This window comes from Erithacus rubecula (assembly GCF_903797595.1).
Source record: "Erithacus rubecula genome assembly, chromosome: 8".
In the NCBI taxonomy this organism is placed as follows: domain Eukaryota; kingdom Metazoa; phylum Chordata; class Aves; order Passeriformes; family Muscicapidae; genus Erithacus; species Erithacus rubecula.
The window spans coordinates 34,186,606-34,206,768 of NC_136659.1; the positions used below are offsets into that span (position 1 = coordinate 34,186,606).

The following is a 20,163-nucleotide window of genomic DNA, read 5'->3' on the forward strand; positions in this document are numbered from 1 at the left end:
ACACCATTGTAATGCAACATGTCTTCAAACAGTGCATAATAAATTACCATGATTGGTTAATGAACATGCATGATTAATGAAACAAAATATAGACATATAATAAAGGCTTTTCTTGTAAATGTCAGTCATCTTCCTTGTTCAAATGCTTCTGGATATGTCCCTTACACACCTTGCAGAAGAGCTGACACATATGTGAATGTAGATATACATTAGGGAAAGCAAAATATAACATACAACCTTTCCACTAGAAGTGAAATTAAACTTGAATAGCATATTTGACAATGCCTAGCTTTGTTTCAATTAGTTTGTTTCAAGATAATTTTTCCCCCTTTATTTCTGAAACCTTTCTTATTACAGCTTTGCTTTGGCATTGAAAAAAAAAACTTCATTGAATAACATTGGACTTTATTAAACTATGTATATCTTGCACTGATCACTTTTAAAGCAACGTGGCATTAGCTTTTTAAATTCTTGGGGCCAAATTTAGCATTTGCTTGTGGTAGGATCAAAAGTGTCAAAAATCTGCATCACTGCCTCATTATCAATCACCGGGATATTTTGGGAGAAGCAGTTTGATTTGCATCGTCGGACCTCCTACCTAGCATCACAGAAGGCTGTGCATCAATAAAATTAACTTTTGTCACTCAAACTAAATTGGGCTGAGGCGCCCCTGCCAGAACAGCTCATGTGCGTGCAAAGAGCGCGGCTGATCCCGGAAACGCTCGAACCTTGTTTGGGAAGGCAGAATAAAACAATTAATCCACTTCTGGGTGCTGTCCCAGAGCTTGCTTTATGTCTCAAAAAGAAACCCAGCAGGAAGGAGATAGATCCCCTTCACACAGAGCCAGAAAAATGAAAGGTCTGGATCCACAGCACAGCGATGGGCTGGACCAGATCCGGGCTGCTCCATCCCGGTGTGCAGAGCCCTGCCCAGCTGTGCCTCACCTGTGGAAGCCTTGGAGCTGTGATTTACAGTGCAGCCGCCCTTTGCTCAGCTCCCTGTTGCTCTGGAGGAAGTTGCTGCAGCTCTGTGCAGAGCACAGAGTACCTCTCATCTGCTGCCAGCTCTGCAGAGCAGAGCAGTTCCCGACGGCAGGATCACCACCCTCGTCGCCTCCTCCGCCGTCCGCCAAGCGGGAGATGCGGCTCTTCCAACATCTGGAGGTCTGGTCTGCAGCATGGGGTGCCTGGGGTTCACACGCTCCCCTTCTCCATGGATCTAGTTCCAGCCATGCTGGGAGCCTTTCCAGTGAAGCCCAGCATGGCTGGCTGTCCTTGCTGCCAGCAGGCCACGGCAGAAAGGCAATAAAAAGACAGAAAGTCGCAGCCTTCCTAAAACATCTATTATTTTTTGCTGGAGCTTGTATGAACCAGAATGGAGGGAGGTGAATGTGTCCTGCCTGGCTGCATCCTGCCTTGCAGCCAACCCACGCAGGAGACAGAGTTGACTTTTCTTGGGCCTTTTGGCCAAAGAAACAATTCTGTAAAGTCTTACCCATTCTGAAACACTTTGTCAGGTTTTAAGATAAAAGTGACTGTATGTTTCTAGGCATCAGTTTCTAAATAACAGATCATCATCCAGTAACTGCTTTTTCACCCCTCCTCTCTCAGATTTCTTTCAGGTGCTCAGCACTGTGCTGTAATTATACATTATATTAGCTGCTGAAGATATATCCATAATACATCCAGTCCCCCTTCCTCCCGTGAATCCATCCGTAGCCCATTGATATGGTCCTCATCCATGTTTACTGATAGATTTTGTTATTCTTTGAATTCGTGATGAAGAATGGTAGTTTTCTGTCTTTCTATGGTTTTGGTTGGTTTGTTTGGGATTTAAGCTGTTCCATAGCTGCAGTTTGCCCCAGGAACCGAAGAAACCACTGAGCTTTTTATCCCCTCAGGAAAAAGGTAACAATTTATGAAGAGACTGCAAAAAGGCAGGATTAGGGGATTTTAGAAAATGTAAACCTTTTCCTTTTCATGTTGTACAGGCCTTTCCCAAGATGCCATTCCTAAGGAAAATGTGCTACTGTAGTGTAGATGGATGAAAAGTTTAAATCTGAGTTTGAATAAAGTCAGTACATGTGAACTCTTCATCATTTAAATAATTGTTTCAGTATTGTCTGTGAAACAAATATTTAGACTTTGATCTACTTTTAAAGCCAGATAGTTCTTGAAAATTTTCCTAAGCATTTTCCCCATTTCCTGAGCCAAGGAAATGATTTTTCAAAGCCTAAGTCAGCTTGTTTTATCTCAGAGGAAATAATGTTATTTTAGTAGGGCCAACTGAAATATTAAGAAACCTCAAGAAACTTTTGTGCAAAGGTTTCTGAAGAGGATAAATCCAAACAGGACAAAATAATTTATTTTAAACCCTTAAGCAAATGAAATGTACAGATTTGCACTGTCTTTTCAATAATATTCTTCAAATTCTAATTAACAAGTAAACCAGGCCACATGCAAATTCAAATGAAATTTTATTAAATTTTATCAAATTAATGGTATTTGACATGAAAGGAAATAATCTTAAAAATATCAGCAGAACACTCATTGGTAATAATGCTAATTGACTTCTCTTTGCTCTATACTACTGTGGGGGGCTTGGGCAAATCAGTCAGAAAGAGAGAGATGGATTTGTATGAATTGCCCTCTGTGCTGGGTGAGAAATATCTTCAAGAGGCTGAACTATTTCATGGCAAGATCTGAGCCAGAATATTAAGAATGGCAATGTTTGGTAAGCCAGCTTTCACCTTTTCAATGCTTATAACAATCAGTTTGACATTACCAAAAAACCCGGTTTTTTTTCCATACTCCTTGAAATTCAAAATTGTTTGTTAAATAAATTGCAAGAAGAAAAGTGGGATGCTCCATTTTGACAAAACTGTTCACCTCTGACATGTGTGGTCCTGGTGTAGGTCATGTTGACTAATCATGGGATGAGCTCTGCTGGTGTTTGGAACCAAATTCCAAAGATGAATTAGTGTCATCACTTGGAAACAGATTTTACAACTGAAAGTAAATAAACTGCAAAAAATCTAATCCAGAAGACAAAATTAATTACTATGACAGCAATCTATCAAAGCATCCATAAAAATAGAAAAGCTACCACTTGTTTGAAGGAAACAGTCCCTTCCTTTCCCTTCACTGTTTACCCTTTAAAATAGAAGGTAATTTCTAATATTTGTATGCTATATTTTTTTCTTTTAAATTTATTATTTTATAACTGATTCTAAGCAGTCTCTGTCTGAAAGGTGTTTGTAACACCACCTAATTACTTTCTAGTTTCCTCAAGGTTAAGGATATCCATTGGTATCCATTCAGGGCACATTTATTCAATGGTTAGAAAGTACACCAAACTGTTGTCTAGTGTAGACTTTATTTTAGGAGCAAACATAAACACGAAGAAACTATAATCCTGGTGTAATGTAGGAATCTAATTAAGACTAATGAGGCAACATTAAATTTAATGTATTAAGGCATTTTATATGCCTTACCATTAGAGCTGCAGCAAGCTGTTCGTCAGAGCGTCGAACTTTGGTGAATAAGCCCCTCAAGGCATTGTTAAACAATCTGAGCTCAGGCCTTCCCCTGCTCTTTAGGTTGTGTTGGGCTTGGAAAAATCCAAATATAAGCAGAAATTTGGGTGGGGGGTGAAAAAAAGGGGGGAGACCACAAGAAGGTTCTGCCCATCTTTGAATGGCTCAACAAGCTGATGAAAAGGGAAGATAAATGGATGGCTGCATGTGAGACCCTCGAGGAGGTGCCAGACTGGGACAGAAGGGAGGAGGGCCAAGTGTAATGCATGAAACTGCTGTTTGAAAGGCACCTATAGCAACGGGAGTGGGAAAAGCCTGGGATTTAAGTGACAGTTTATCAAGAGGAATGGGCATGGTGATCGTTGCTTAACAGCTAAATAGCAATACAATTTATTATTTTCTTTTTTTTTTTTTCTTTTTTAATTCTTGATAAATTCAGAAAGTTCAGTAAGTCCTTACATGTATTTAACTGTACAGAAAAATAGAAGTGTAGCTCCAGATACAGATTTCTTTCTCCAGAATCCTTCCCCCTAGTACAAATGGAAGACTCCTCCAACAAATCAAACAAAACTTTTAGCAATGATGTATCATACAGCCCTTCATAGAGTTTATTTAAGTCCCCATTACTGGAGGGATTTAAGAGTTGTAGATGTGACAACTGGGGACATGGAATAGTGTTGGGCTTGGCAGTGATGAGCTAACAGTTCAACTTGATGATCTTAGAGGGCTTCCCCAACCTTAACGATTTTATATTTGCCTTAACATGCAGGGAAGTATACAGGATAAAATGAGGGTAAAGATGAGTTTGAATGAAGATTGGGTGCTGAAGAATGAGGAGATTTTTGGAGGAACTTGTAATGAGTTGACTTCACGGGTTTGCACTATGAACTGATACTATGGTGATGGGTCAGAAGTGCAGGCTGAGCTGTAGTTTGGACACTTTCATGGGCTTTGGTGTTAATTGGTGATTGCCAGCTGCTGTGAGCCATGGGCCAGCCATGAGGAGAAGGTGAGGTAAGGAGGATTTAGTTGGTGTGGGGAGAGGGGATGGGGAGGGTCGGTGTCAAAGTGCACTTCACCCTGCTGCACAAAAGCTGCGTTTCAGCCTACTACATCCTGGAAATTCATTCCAGTTTATATTATTGCATGTGTTAGTGATGGCTTGAGTGTTTGAGACTTTGAAGTATTTCATCTACACATGAAATTGGATTTTTTTTTTTTTTTCCTGTGGAATATAGCCATGGAAACCTGTAGTCTGTGCTGGAAAAGAAATGACTGGAAATGTTCCTCAGTGACTAACTTGCTACAAGGCGTTTTTGTAAGTACACGCACCAAGTTATACTTTTGACAACAAACAAATGCCATGTGCTGGGTTGGAATTAGGGATTCAGCAGCGAGGCTGGTCTGAGGAAAAAGTTGCTGTCAGGATGACTGGCAGTGGTGCTGTAGGAAGATTGCAAAGGTACCCCTTGCACAGGTTTGGGCTGCAGGAATGATTTATTCCTTGCAGGAACATCAGAGAGCACCATGAAAGCTCAGCTGGGGTCAGAAAAGAAAACAATGCTGCCAGAGGGGCTTGAGGGGGGTGGGAAGGAGCGACGTGTTCACAAGTGTTTGGGGATTGACCTCACTCAGCTGCTATGGAAGTGTGGGTGGGGGGCACGACTTCAAGGCAAGCAGATGCAGGCTGATGCTGAGAGTTTTTACAGTCCCCTGGTGTGTGGGGGACATGCTGGGACCACCCCATCGTACCTGACCCGGCTGCCTGAGAGATGGAGAGGAAAAGCACATGCAAGGGGGAGAGGCTTTCCCACCACAACCTGCTCTGCTCTTTCCCTTCCCAAAATGGAATGCCTGTGTGCCTCGACTGTACAAACCTGAGTGAGGTTTATGCTGTTGTGTCCTCTCCTTGTTCAGTGCTGAACTGAAGGTAGATGGAGAATTAATTCAAACAGGGAGATGTGAAGGTTTATGGAAGCAGACAACTCCTGTGACCCTTCCATTCCTCATTCCCTTGTGCTCTGTGCTCGTCTATCCATAGGAAAAAAAACCAAAACAGCAAACCGCAGAAAGTGCAAATTTATTGCTAAGGGAGTTATTAATTTATTTGCATTTTATTTTTCCTTCTCCAACATCCTTCTAATTTCATTAATACCAATTCCTGATCTTGTGGCTGAGTTAGAAGTATACATGCTTTTCAAGCCCAAGTATATGCCATATTTTTTCCCTTTAGGATTTTGTCTTTTCCTTGAACACATCATACTCTGCTCAGCTTTTGCCAGCTGGATGCTCTTTTCCTGTGCTTGGATCCTGTGGATCACAGTTCTGAGATGTCCTCCCAGCTTGGCCTCACTGATATGGCCTCCAGGGCAGCCTGTGCCCCACTGGGGTTTGTAACACTCAGGTTTAAACACATATTGCAACCAAAGAAGTCAGGGCTAAGACATTTGCAAAGCTCCTTAAATCCCACCACTTGGTGTTTAATCCAATTCTAGGGAAAATGTGATAGATAAACCTACCTGACTTTCCTTGTTGTGTATGAGTGTTGTTTGGATTTAGGTCAAATTCCTTGAAGGAGATAAACATCCTTTTTATCTCAGCATCCTGTTGCAAATGGCTTTTCCTTTAGGAAGGGATTCTCACCCTCCCCTGAAGCCAACTTCCTTCTGCTTTCCCACTGAAACAACTGTGGTATTACCATACCTTGGGATTTCTGTCTGGGATGTTAGGACAAACAAGGATGGAGTAAACCTTGGGAAGTGTTTGGTTTGCTAGAAAAGCACTCAGATGAGCTCCAAATAGGATTCATAAATTGTACAGGGATCTGGTGGTTGTCAGAAGTCCTTAGTTCTATTTACTGCCAACGTGGCCACGATGCAGTGGGAACTGCTAACTTTCCTGGTGCTGTGTTTTTCCTGCTGGGGTGTGGGTTGTGTTCTCAAAATCCATCTGGCCATTACTTGTTTCCCCATCACAACAAGCAGTCAAGGTGGTTTTTACATAACCAGCCTTCTGATCAAAGAAAAGAGGTGATTCTTGCCCAAATCTGTCTCAGGGCTTCCTCATCTCTTCTTCTATGGCTGTGCTCTGCTCCTGCAGGCACTGAGCTGGCTCAGGGAAGGGTTAGTCTGTGTCTGCTCCCTTGAACCTCTTCCCTCTGTAGGGAGCCTCTTTTAAACAGTAAATCACCAGCGATGATCTGGGAGAGACTGATCCTCCTCACCTCTTCAATAGGTAAATTGCCCTTTTAGAAGAGTGATCCATGCTCCTGTCCTCATTTTTCATATCTCACTTAAAAAAAAAGAAAAGGGCAGAAAAGAAAAAATAATCTTCCAGGGACTTTGACTTAAGCAAAGGCACTTTAGAGTCTTTTTCTAATGTCATCCTGAAGTTAAAAAACAATTTGACTTCAAGGGAGATACAGCCCAATTTTTTAAAAACTTAATAGGATTAGTCATGGGAACTATTTTTAGCAAAAGTTCAACTTTATCCATGTATTTTAATGTGGGAAAAGTGTGTCCTTTTCCCTCTGCTAATGTTTGATGTATTCCAGCCCTCCTGCGAGTGTGTTTGAGTATCTTAGGGGCTCTGGAGTGGAGGAGAACTTCCTCTCGGATTCTCTCTGTTTTCTTTCGTGAAAATGACATTCCTAAGCTGTTTCACTTTCTGACAGGAAATGGAGCCTTGCCAAAAATGATTAAAGTCCAAGAAAGCATAACAGTTCCAAAGCTGCAGCAGTTCTTTAGGAGTCCCGAGTTTGACATTGTGTCAAACAAATGTGAAATATTGTTTAATAAATTTGAATAATACAGGGAAAGGGAAAAATGGTTCTTGGCTTATAATGCTGGTGCTCTTTATTAAGTCTGTAAAGGCCTGCCTAGCTCTAATAAATTGAAATATATACATAAATATACTTGTGCATGGATAACAGTTTAATATTGTAATATATAATGAAGGGCTCACAGGCACCCCCCACATGCAGACATTGATTTATTCGTGCTATGGCCATATATATATTGATATGTGTGTGTAGACTCCCTCACAAGTTTGTATATATTTATACACGGAATTACCATTCACAGGCAACTTCTGTGCCTGCTTCATATAAGAAATATCATAAGTGTTATTTATAAGGTGTGACGTGACATTATGACTTTATAAAAATACTAATCTAATGCTAGATAAAATACAATTGTTCAAAGCTTCTCAATGGTTTTTAATTCAGTGTTTGTTTAAAGGAATTATTTTGAGGCCTTTGCTTATGCCAAATGGCCCCTTATCATGCAATTCCAGTGTTTCTAGAAGGGCTGTGCTGAGGCTCAGGAAAGCAGTGGGAATTCTATGGCACCCAAGAGCCTGGCTCAGCCACCTCTTCCCATTTAACAACTCTCTCTGCCAGGAGGGCTTCCAGCCACTGAGAGTTTTCAATATTTGGGTATTAACGCAACAGCTCTATCAAAATGAGCCAGACTTCTAAGAAATTCCTGTGCTGTCAAACCCAAGTGTGAAAACGTCCTGTCAGGCTCCAGTCGTCCTAAGGTTACTTCTCAGAATCCACAAAAACCCTTCAGCATTTGTAAGTTGGCTTCCAATTTTATTTTGGATTTTGGTTGTACTGCGTTGACAAAAGTCACATTTTTAAGTTGCTCTCTGGCCACAAGACCACAGATTTTTTTTTTTCCTTTTTCTTCTTTATTTTAATAAAAAAGCTGGATTACATCATCACCAGATTCCAGGAGCACTGAATTTAAAAATTATTCTAACAACTTAAGGCTCGGTAAAATCGGGACAGTTGGCAACTTTTCTAGAATACATGAAAAGTTGCTTTGTTTGCTCTTGCAAGAAAACTTCACTTGTTTCCCCTCTGTCAGATACATTACTCCTCCACCAAAATGTATCAAATATTCAGGAACTTATAAAATAATAAAAATGCTCTCCTGACACGGTCTCAAAAGCAAAACATTCTTTAAGCGAGGTGTGTTTCAAAGCAAAGCTGTGGGAAAGGTTTCCATTTCTCATTCTTTGTATGAAACTGTCATGCTGTTTGATTAAAAGGAGTCCTCTTTAATAGTTTTTCTAATGGCATTTGAGATTTCACGTTGGTGGGGTTGAGCCAGGACCGCTGGTGCCGTCACTCAACGAGGACAGCGATTCGCGGCTACTTTTCAGACGAGCTAAATTGATCAGACAAGTCAGTCAATGTCATTGAGCACTATTTGTCACTTCATAAGCAGCTACAATCTGCTGCTCTATAAATGCAGAAGGGCCGTCGAATAAATCACATCAGCCAGTGGGAGTAGATAGTATCCCTTCATCCATAATTGGAGCGGTCCTCTCCTGTCACATTCGCTCATTCCCCGCGATTCCGCCGCGGATTGACACTGACAAAGAAAGAGCAGCCGCTGTCAGAGGAGCTGCAGTCTGCCTGCTGCTCTGCTCTCCCCTCTAATAGATATCTATCATAATATTGCATTAACATCACAAAAAATCAGACCTATAGCTCCGCTATCTGGGTGTATCCATGACATATGTAGGGGTTTCTCCTGGGTTGTACAGAAGGCTGATTGATGAGAAAGGAAAGCTCCTTTTACCAAATCCATCAGCTGCAGGAACATTTGATGCCACGTGTGCTGCTGATTTCACAGAAAAAAAAAAATGATTATAAAATAAATAAAATAACAAGCACATGATTTGTTGTAAACAGACCTCCTAGAAATTTGTTAATTGTTATTTGTTGGTGCGGGGATGCATGGTGGAATCATTCCTATGAAGGGGTTTTATGATTATATAGTTACCAAAATAATTAAGGAAATGGAACACCTTGAAAAAATATTACCTGTTTAGCAAAAAACCAAACAAACAGAAAAAACCCCAGGACTTCTCTCTGGTGCCTGCTTTGGCAAATATGTATTTTCTAAGTGAACAGATTAAATCAGAAGAGAGTATTTATTACAAAGGTGTGCCAGGCTTGGAACTTTTTTTCCTGTAGAAATGCTGGATGGTTTCTACCAGGAATATGATAGATTAATCAGCTCTCTCAGTCCTGGAGAGAAATCACAGTGGAATACCCAAACTGCTGTGTAGTCACATGTAAATCTCTCTGACAACCTGGAGGCATGGATCATTTGTTCAGTGTTTCGTTCCAACAACAAGCTCGTGGAGGAAAATACCTTGTTTGCTTATAAAAAGATTGTAGCTGAATATGTAATTGCTGAGAACAGAGCACTGGAATCCCAGGTCTCCAGGATGAGGATCTGGATCCTTTCTCTTTATTTTGGGGGAGAAAAAGCCTTAAGTCAATTTGCCTGTGTGTAAACAAAGCTTGTCGTTGCATGTCTTGTGGGAAAGTAGTGAAATGCTTTTTTTTTAAAGGTGCTCAGTGTAAATGTCATCATGTTCCTGGCTGGAGTCTTTGCTGGGCCCAAAGGCAAAGCATAATATCAAATGACTGCCACAATTTTCAGTCTGGGACATCTCTTGACCCGTGTGCACAGATGATGAACAATTTCTCCTTTCTGAGTTGGCTTCTTTGCCTCCTGGTGCAGAAGTTGTCCTGAAAGCATGCCAGGAACCTAAGTCATAGGTAAGCAGTAGGAATGATTTTATCTATGAAAGATGCAATTCTGTTAACATTCACATAAATTCTGCTAGAAGCACAGTTCAAAAGAAAACTCAAAGCAGTAGATCATAAAAGTATTCATCATTAAATACAGGACTTTGAGTTGTTTTTGGATTAAGATAATAGAAATGTTACGCTTAAAACCAAAATGTGAGACAAATCCACGTGCAGTGGAGAACTGAACAGCATCCAGAGGAGGCAGCTTACACAGGAGCACATTCATTGTCAACATCTGATACTGAAAAGGTCAATAGTTAATTAAATAATCCATCACCTTAGGATAGAGAGCCGTCCTCACTTCTGACAATCAATGGCAGAAATATTAAAAGGTCAGAAAATGAGTTACTATATATTGTGTTTTCTTACTGTGTGTTATAAAGATGTGGCTTGTGTTGAGTGGTGTGGGCATGAAGACAGGTGGGAAGAAATATTAGCTCTTGCCCAAATATTTTCTTAGATGCTCTTTTACCAGGCTTCTTTATGTGTGGGCTTCTGAATCAATGGACCTCGAAGATGTAGTAAACTTTTACAATGACAATATAGGACTGTATCACAGAATTTATTACATGCTCTCTTTAATTATCAGTGTGCTTTCAGGAGAATTTTTCTCCTTTGCTGCTTGAGGTTAGACTGAATAAACTGGGTGAAGGTGCTTGTATTCAGGTTTTGTTTAGGTATGGGGTAAAGTTACTTTGGGAGCCCATGAGACAGTTTTTTTTTGATGCTTGTTTCCTAGATCTGATGGGTATAGCAGGGTAAACAAAGTCCTCACAATGACTCCTGATTGTGTCGATCTGCCAGGGTGTGGTGTGTACCTGCTTCCAGGGCTATCCTTATGAATAATTGTGTTACTTATGGGGTAATGTTCTTGAACACTGAGCGTTTATAAATAATTTAAATGAATAATGGTGTTGCCATAAGTAATTTTTTGCTTTTTTCAATCATCTTTTGGAAAAAACCTTCTCTCCCTGGTTGTGGGGCTACTGCTGTGTTGTGTTTGTCAGATGATGAGTGTGGGTGACTTGGTGCATTTTCTCATTTCTTTCTCAGGATAGGCTAAAGTTCTCTCCTTTTGTGAATGGGAACAGGGTTTTCCATATGAAGGAAAACAACTGGCTGATGTTTCTGTGCCCCACACAGCTGGAAGAGCCTCCTTTGAGTGATGTCCTTCTCACCCTCTCCAACATTCCCTTTATGTTGGCACCCTCCAAACTAAAGGAAGGGCTACAAAAGCACCAGAACAGGGATGTGCTTCCCTCTTCTCCCACAGTGCAGGAACATGTATTTATTAATCCTCTGTCTCTAAATTTACTTAATTTTACTTTCTTTTTACGTAGCTTTTACCCTGAGTGTAAAACTCAAAGCGCTGAATTTCTGCAAGCATTATATGATTATTTTATCTCTCACTATAAAGAGTTTTGAAAGACTTTGTATGAGAGGCAATATAAAAATAAATTGAATTGAACTGTGGCTTCACCTCCCCACTTTTTTTTTAGTGCAGAAACCTTTAGAGCAAAAAAACCGTAATGTAAGGACAAAGGAGGAGATTAAGACTGTGTCATGAAAGAGGTGATGCTGGGTGACAGGTTCGACCCTGCCTGAGCAGTTTGGTGGGTCTGCAGTCGGCTGTGTATTAATTAGATTTTAAGCATGCTCACAACTGGGGAAAAGGCTGTTTGTATTTTTAGTGGGAAGGTTATTTTAAGCCATGAGAAAGGTATTAGGTATTATCTGCTGTGGTGCATTTATATAAACAAAGGTCTACCTGATGGCTGTGCAAACATCTGTTCTGCTCTTACCCAACATTGCACGGTTCATTAACACTTACCCTGTTGGCCTCTGAAAGGCCAGCTCTGGAAACACATAATCTTACAGATCCACAGTTGCAATAATTTGACTTTTAAAAGAAAATATTCTTAGCTTGGGGTAACAAGGAGGGGATTTTTTGCTGTTTTTTGTTTGTTTGTTTAGTGTGTGTGAGTCGTGCAGTAAAAATATGATTTTATGTTTTACAATGCTGGCTCAATAAATTACATTAATAAATGACTCCTGGTTCATGAGAAGTGCTGTATTTTGACAATATCAGCCAACCTTACCATTTGTTTAAGCAGGAAAAGTGGGGAGCCAAAATAAAGCTGTTACAGAAGAAATCTCAAGAATGTTTATGAAACTTTGCTCTAGCTACATTTATTAGGAGTAGCAGTGTAGTCTTAATTTGTCATGCAGAATTCCAGGGGAGTGAGTAATTTCTAGAGCTTCTCTAAATGCCAGGACTTAATATTTTTCTGCAGCAATTTGTTTGTAAACATGGAGTAAATTGTATAGGTTGCAATGTGACAAAAAGGTATCTAGGATTTGTCAAATTCTGCTAACAGCTGTTGGGTTTATTTTATAGCATCTCATGGGGTTTTTTGGATAAATGCTCTGCTGATGGCAAGCAAAAGCACCCTGAGGATCTCTGATGGTGGGCATGCACAAAGTTTAACTGTAATAAGCTGTTTGTCAGGGATTTGCTCTCCAATGGATCTGCTCCCCCGGGTTGCAGCAATTCCCACCAGGGTGTCCATGTGTCACCTTCAGAGAAACCCACACTGAACAGGAGGCAAACTCCAGGCAAGATGGTAATCTCCCTTCTGGCAGGGAGAATTTCATGATGTGAAGAGGGGAATCAGAGCTTCCTAAGGAGGATTTTTAAGGGAATGGAGCTCATGAATTTTTCTTGTCAGCTTCCCTGGTGCTGCAGGAACCTAGGATATTTTTTTGTCATCCCCAGTTCTCTCTTTCTCCTCTTGACACATACTGTAGTTGTTGACTTTGGTCTTTTATTTGGTAGTCTGAGGCCACATCTTTGCTTGTAGTGCATCTGCAGAGTTTCAGTTTTGGACTTGGTGACCTTAGAGGTCTTTCCCAGCCTTAATGATCCTAGTGAGCAGTGGAGATGGAGCTGATGCTGAGTGCCTCAAATCAGCCACATTTGTTTTTTGGGGCTAGCCTTGGACTGAGACTGGTGTGGTCCCTGGCACTGAGTCCCTGGCACTGCTTTGGGTTTGCACCAGTGCCATTCCAAGGGCACCCAGCAAGTGTTGTTTTTTTTTGCAGTGGGATGGGCAGCAGGGACTGGGAGATGTCTTTCAGAAGTTCACTCTTGACTCAAGAGAAAATTCCTGCAGAAACACACACCTGAACATTAGACAATGTTTTGTGGACTTCCCTTACATAGCACAACAAGCTGTGTTCTCAAAATTGTTTAATATCAGATGTTTCTAACATGTTTAAAATCATTCCCATGCCCTCTATCAGTCTGTGCAGGAGGCAGATGAATGTCTCCACAGGTACCATCAGTGCATCCCTGGGCTGAATGTGAGCACAGCAGAAACCTCAGTAAATTCACAGAAACCACATTTTAGTCACATTACTACCTTGGGGAGGGAGATGAGGCTGCCTGTGCTAGCCATGTGCTTCCTGGAACCCTTTCAGAGGTTTCTCATATTTGAGTAATGTGGCAGTGACTGAAGCAGCACATCAGTTCTCATGGTCCCTGCTCCCCAGATCGATTACACCCTGTCACACCAGCACAGCAGAAGTCATCCTCTGAGGGGAAAACCCACTCATTTCTCACTGCATTCCCAACTGCTTCAGAACCTCTGCCAGCACATGTTAGCTCTGATAACATTTTAAGATACTGCTCTGCTGAAATGAAAGCCCTGCTTGCAAGGCCACGCTGTCTGAAGTTCTCCCATCCCTCATTTAAATCCAGAGTAATTAGCCCAAGTACAGACCTTGTTGTTGTACATGCTGAAGTATAATGGCTGCTATTATAGCAGCTTGCAGCAGCAGAGATATATGATTTTGAACGATATGTCAAGGAAAAATAAACATGTTTCATTTCTTCATTAGATAATGTTTATTTATAGCACAATATATATCTACCTCCACTGTACCATTAAAGTTTTGACTGCTTTTTAACTATAAAATTTGATATTGTTGTGGCAGCTGCACTACTCAAATGATTGCTATAGTACAGCTGTTATCAAAGAGTAAGATTTATAGCTGCCCTACATGGTGTAAAGATATGTGCATATTTACTTTGTGTTTTACTACTTGTGTCCTATATTTTAATGACACAAGGTGAGATGAAATAGTGAAATAATAAACTCTTTTTGCTGCTACAAAAGCAAATGGCACTATTTGTTTAAAGTTTGGTGTTAAATTATCTGTTGTGCTACAACACAGTTTTTCTCTCTGCTATTTTGGTTTATTTAAATATATTTTACATGTTAGTAGAAATCTTAGGGGTCTTTTTTACTGTTTTTATTTTTCAGAGAAGTGTTCTGGAACTGGAGTGAGAAGGACATGCTTGATGAAACATGTCAAGCTGCATTATATTGTAGGTAAGGATCAATATTTTAACCCTTGGGTAGATTGTTAGAGCACAGTGAGCAGCAGTTATGTTGCATTTTTTTTTGGAGTGGGGAAGAAGAGACATTGGTTTCCCCTTAAGATAATCCATAAGGCAGTATTCCTCACTCAAGTCTGTCTTGAGTTGAGTCAGTCATGTATTTGTGTTTCATATCAAACTCTTTTATGTATTAAATCTATTACATTTATCTTTTTCTTCCATTTTTCAATTTTTGAAACAGGAAAACATAAACTACAGCAACTTACTTATCTGCTCCCCTTTGATCTCACTTCTTCACTTGCCTTGAACATTTCCTATGCCTCTAGTAGGTACTTTTACCTCTCCACCATATTTTTATTATATTTGAATTAAATTAAGAGAGTGTTTGAGATACCTCCAGCTAGAGGAGCTGAGCACTGCACAACTCAATGTTCACAGGTTCTTGCTGAAAATGCAAACTGCATGTCATGGACTGGAATTTCAGGATTCTCCCAGGTTCTAATACATGATACCACTTCTTTTAACTAGGTAATGAAAGTGACTCCTCATGTTTTTTGGTTTTTTAGCTTTTGTACCTTTTTTTTTTTTTTTGTCTCTGCATAGACTTTGAAAGCCATGTAAAAATGTAGTGAAAACAGGCTTTCTCATGAGGTCTCCTTTCCTTCCTGGATTTTCTCATGTCATAAATCCAAGAACAGACTTTTGTCTTGATTTATTATTTTTTTTTTTTCCTGGCACAGACCAAAAGTCTATGACAAATTAAAAAAGAAAGAAAAAAATGAGGAAAAATGAGAACTTCATGTCATGTTAAAGATTTGGCTCTAGGTTTGAGAAAAGCTCCATGCTTCCTATTATTTTACTCAGCCACCCCTGCCATGAGATTACTTTGCCTTAGGGTGATGGCTTGTAGGATTTACTCAAGCATTACTTCTTATCAAAACTTTGACCAGCAATTTGGTGATCACTGGAATCCCCAAGCACAGATTTTACAGGGAACTTACAGGCTCAGTTAAAATGCAAATTACTGTTAATTAGGCAAACAAGCCACCAGTAAAGCAGATATGGCAAGTGAGTTGACATTGGGTAAAGTAGAAGTGATAATTAATAACCCAACAATTTGGATGGGTCATTGGTTCAGCTCTGCTTGATCAATAGCTGCTGCCTCTGAATTTTGGCTGAAGCTGCACCCAGAAAAAAGGGCATATGAGCAGAAATTTTTGGGAAAGCCACTCTCCCCAGGCCAGACAGATGTGCTCCACCACATCTGTCCCACCAATGCCAGCAGATTTTTGCAGAAATAGGGACAAATTTCCCAATGTAGGGGGCAATTCCATAGGTATGGAGACCAGTATTTTGCATTAATTCACCTTAAATGAGCTTAGTATTAGTTTTCAGTCCTTACACTGCTTTTTTTTCCCTACAACCCTGCCAGATATTACTGAAGATCAGATTTTGCAATTACAGAGTAACCACATCCTAATCCTGGGTTTTCCTGCTAATCAGAAACAATTTTTCTCTTGTCGGTTGTGTTCCCTTAATTCATTTTGTCTTAACTCTTTCACTACACTTAACAGAAGATAGATGCCTAAAATTTTCACCTCTGCTCATATGGGGAGCTTTTACACTGACCAGACACCAACAGTAACTTTAATATTATGTTACAAAAATATTCCTTGAACATCTTAAGCACATGATTCTTCGAGGTTCAGGAAACAGGAATGAAAACCAGTAGCTCTGCTATAAAGACCTCTGCATCATCTGTTGAGTCCATTTTCCTTATTTAAAGTAGACAGAAAAAAAAAATAGAACCATAAAGAAGATAGAAAATAAGTAGCTGAAAAACCCACTGAAATAACACACCCACTAAAATAATGAAGTCATAAACACAAGGAAAATTTGTGTTAAGGCTACAAAAATACTTTACCTCAGTTCCCTTGGGGCTTGTCTTTACAAGACACATGGCCCTTTTCACTTTATGAGAAGAATCCAAGACGTTCAGCTGTATTTCCAAGGCTGGGCAATACTTTAAGAAAATATTGTAAGACTGCTATGTCTGGTCTGACCCAAGACCCTGTTTGAAAATAAAACCCTTTACAAATATGCTGGAGCAGAAGTTCGACTTGAAATATATTTGTCATCAGCTGATGGTGCACCCTGGCCCATTTGCTGATTAATTATAGAGCTGATCCCTTAATGAGGGACCATCATCCCAGAGCACTCCTTTTAAAATTCAGATGTTGCGTATCTCAACTGGGTGACTCTTTTTTCGAGGCTGAACAAAAGCAAAACTCACAGAGCAATAATTTGTTTATCCTTTCTCAGGCACCGTGTCACTGTTTTGTTCTTCACAAATGCATTCCCATCAGAGAAAGTTTTGAGTTGGGAAGGACCTTAAAGATCATCTAAAATAAAATCTCCATCTTTCTCTCTACCATCTCTTTGCTTCTGCATATTTTTCAAGGGATACAAGTCTACCTCTTGCTCCCACACACTGATGAGGTGATGCAGAAGTATTTGCAGAACTAACACTGACTCTGGTTTTGAATCCACAGAAGCTGCAGTGATACAGTGGATAGCTCTGTCTTTGCAATATTTATGCCATGGTTGGCTCCTAGGTCTTAGAAGTCCTTCCACAAAATCAGTATTTCCTGTGACCAGAGTCATTAAAACCATTTATGTGAGTAAATACTGCTGATTATGAAAACCAATTGTACATTTGAGTGATTATGGCCATATTTTGACCAGAAGTATTTTGACACTTCAGCAAAGTGCCAGATTTTCAGCAGGGTTTGTAACTCAGTGCCTTTGATTTTAAATCTTGTGGCCAGTTTTTTATTGTGATGAACACCCAAAAATGCTCTGGGAGTGTTGGGGGAAATCCTGCCCTGCCTTGGGCAGCCTGGCAGTGGCTGCTGGGGTGATTCCTGCCCAGGCTCCAGCCCTGTGAGAGCCACAGCTCTGCCCTTCAGAGCACGAGTGGGTGGCACAAAGAGGAGTTTGGAATGTTTTTAGGGAAGTTTCCTCTTCCTTCATGTGTCACGTTAGGCAGGGTTGCAGCATTATCTGATTATACAAATCCCAGCATCTCTTTGAAGAAAATGCTTCTGTGAGAGAGTTTTTGCAGATACATAAAGCTGTGTTTGAAACCACAAAGAGGGGGCTGGACACAGCACTAGAGGTGACACAGAGCTGATTTCACAAGGTCTCCATCTGCCCCTCTGTGTGACAGCCAGGATGTGTTGCACCAACAACATCCCTGTCCTCCATCCCCCTGAAAAGGTTTCACCTTTTCATGACCTCATGGCAGGAAAGAACCTTTTTGACTAATATTCACTGGGGCAATGGTTCCCCTTAGAGATTCAAAATGAAAGTTGTTTTGCCTTTTTAATACACCTTTTAACAATGTAGCAAAGCCATTACTATGTTGAAGTGAAATTATTTACTTACTATCACATAAAAGAGGAGAAAAGTGTTCATATTGTCTTTGGACACTTTAGTGACAGTATTGGATATATACTATTATGAAAAGACATCTATGATCTCTTAAATTTATTCTTTCTCTATCTGATCTGGCATTTGCTGCCTCTATGCTGGTGACCATATGTGTGTGCTGCAGATCAGTGTGCATGTGTTGCATGGAAGGAGGAAGAGGGCTGACCAACTAAATCCATCAGAGACAAATATGATACAGCACCAATCTGCTACAATGCTTTTCTCAGTGTCCAGAAACTCTCCTTTCCATCAGGGCCTCTCAGTTCTGCTGCACTTTTCCAGAGCTCCATTTCTACCCTGAAAGAGGGGTGGATGTAACAAGACATGTGATTTGTCAAGGCTGGTTTGGGTAATATTTTGGGGGTTGAGTTCAATTTTCTGTAAGGTTTCTCCTTGTACTGTTTTTGGTTTTATTTGTTCAGCTGTTTTTTTTTTTATTTTTTTTTTTTTTTTTTATTTTTGTTTTTTTTTTTTGTTGTTTTTTTTGTTTTTTTTTTTTTTTTTTTGGTTTTTATTTTTTTTGTGGCGTTTGTTTGTAGGTTCTGCTTTGTTATAATTTTTTTCCATAGGTGAAGCAGGACAGGAATTCTGTCTCAGACATGGGATGTGTCCTTTCCAAGCACATAAGGAAATCTTAAGCAGGTAAGATGATCCATTGCTTGACACTGCAGAGGGTTATCCAGTATCACACAGGTCAAGGGGCCATGGGTGCAACTTGCAAAATTTCTCATCTGCTCTTTGGTACTGGAGGGGGAGTGAGTTGGTGTTCATTGCCACTTCTACTCTGCAGGATTTCTGCTAGAGATTTAAAATATTTAATTTCTCTACTCCTGCAGCAAAGTACAGTGCAAATCCTATCTCAGAGATGTCTTCTGCAAACAGTAAATGAGCAAAAAAGCATCTTATAAATGAAATTCCCTTCCTAACACATAGCATTGGCTGCATTTTCTTTACTGTTTCACTCTGATATTTCTCTGTCTGAAGTGGCCACTCAAGATAATGCATAAAAACCCCAAGAAATCTCATTTATGTCAGTTTGCTGACTTGCTTTTCAGTGGTCTGCAGCTTTTTCATAGCACCTGGAGATAATTTAAGATGTTGGTAATTTTCAGTAGGTGCAGGAAGTGTGTGTCAGTTGTCAGCATCTGTTGCTCTGTTATGTACAAATGCCTCATTTCTGGGCATATAAAATTCCCAGCAGCTTTTTAAAAGTGAGACACAGGTGAAATCATGGAATATTAAGACTGGAAAAGACTTTTAAGTCCAACCATCAACCCAGCACCACCACCATAAACCCTTTCCCCTAGTGCAGTATCCACATTATTTTTGAAAACTCCAAGGACAGTGATTCCATCACTTCCAATACTTTTTCACCATTCCCTTGAAAAACATTTTTCTAATGCTTAACCTAAGCCTCACCTGGTGCAGTTTGAGGCTGTTTTTTCCTGTCCCTTGACACCTTGAAGAGAAAAATGATTACACCTCACCAAAACCTTCTTTCACAGAATTGTAGTTATTAATGAACCCCAAGTCTCCTTTTCTGCAGCCTAAAGAACCCCAACTCCCTCAGCCACTCCTCATCAGACTTGTGCTCCAAATCCAAACCTCACTGTCTTAAATTAAAATGGAAAAAAAAAAAAAAAAGATAATTATATACTTTTTTGCAATAGCTAACATTTGTTAAAAAGCACACAATTTTCTAAATATTTCATGCAATTTCTCATTCCAAATCTACTGTTAATCTACTGTGGGATAGAATTTAAAATGAACTGTTTCCTGTTTTTGCTGGCATGTTTTAAGATCCCTGGTCATGGGAGTTGCAGGGAATATGTAAACTGGGATTTGAAGCAAGGATGGCATAATACATTTCAGGATACACCTTGACAGAGGCATTAATTCACTGCAGGTTCATTCCACATGGAATCTCTGTATTTTTATGACAGGTACAGTTGGTTGTAATGCCATAGTAGGTATCATGTATAACATCAAAGAGCTAAGTAAGTATAAAGGTATGTTGTATTTCTTCAGTTCATGTCAACAAAATCCTTTTCAACCTTGGATACCTCTTGCTTAAAATCTTTAGCTCGTCTTGCACTTTTATTTGCAGCATTTCTGTC

The 20,163-nt window shown here is 40.0% G+C and overlaps 1 long non-coding RNA gene across 1 annotated transcript; it reads left to right on the forward strand.

The window, feature by feature from the left end:
• Positions 1-9,952: 9,952 nt before the first annotated feature.
• On the forward strand, positions 9,953-18,690 carry LOC306804722. The gene is made up of 3 exons (XR_013774981.1): positions 9,953-10,119; positions 14,478-14,546; positions 18,616-18,690. It is a non-coding gene; the product is annotated as an uncharacterized lncRNA (long non-coding RNA).
• The last annotated feature ends 1,473 nt before the right edge of the window (positions 18,691-20,163 follow it).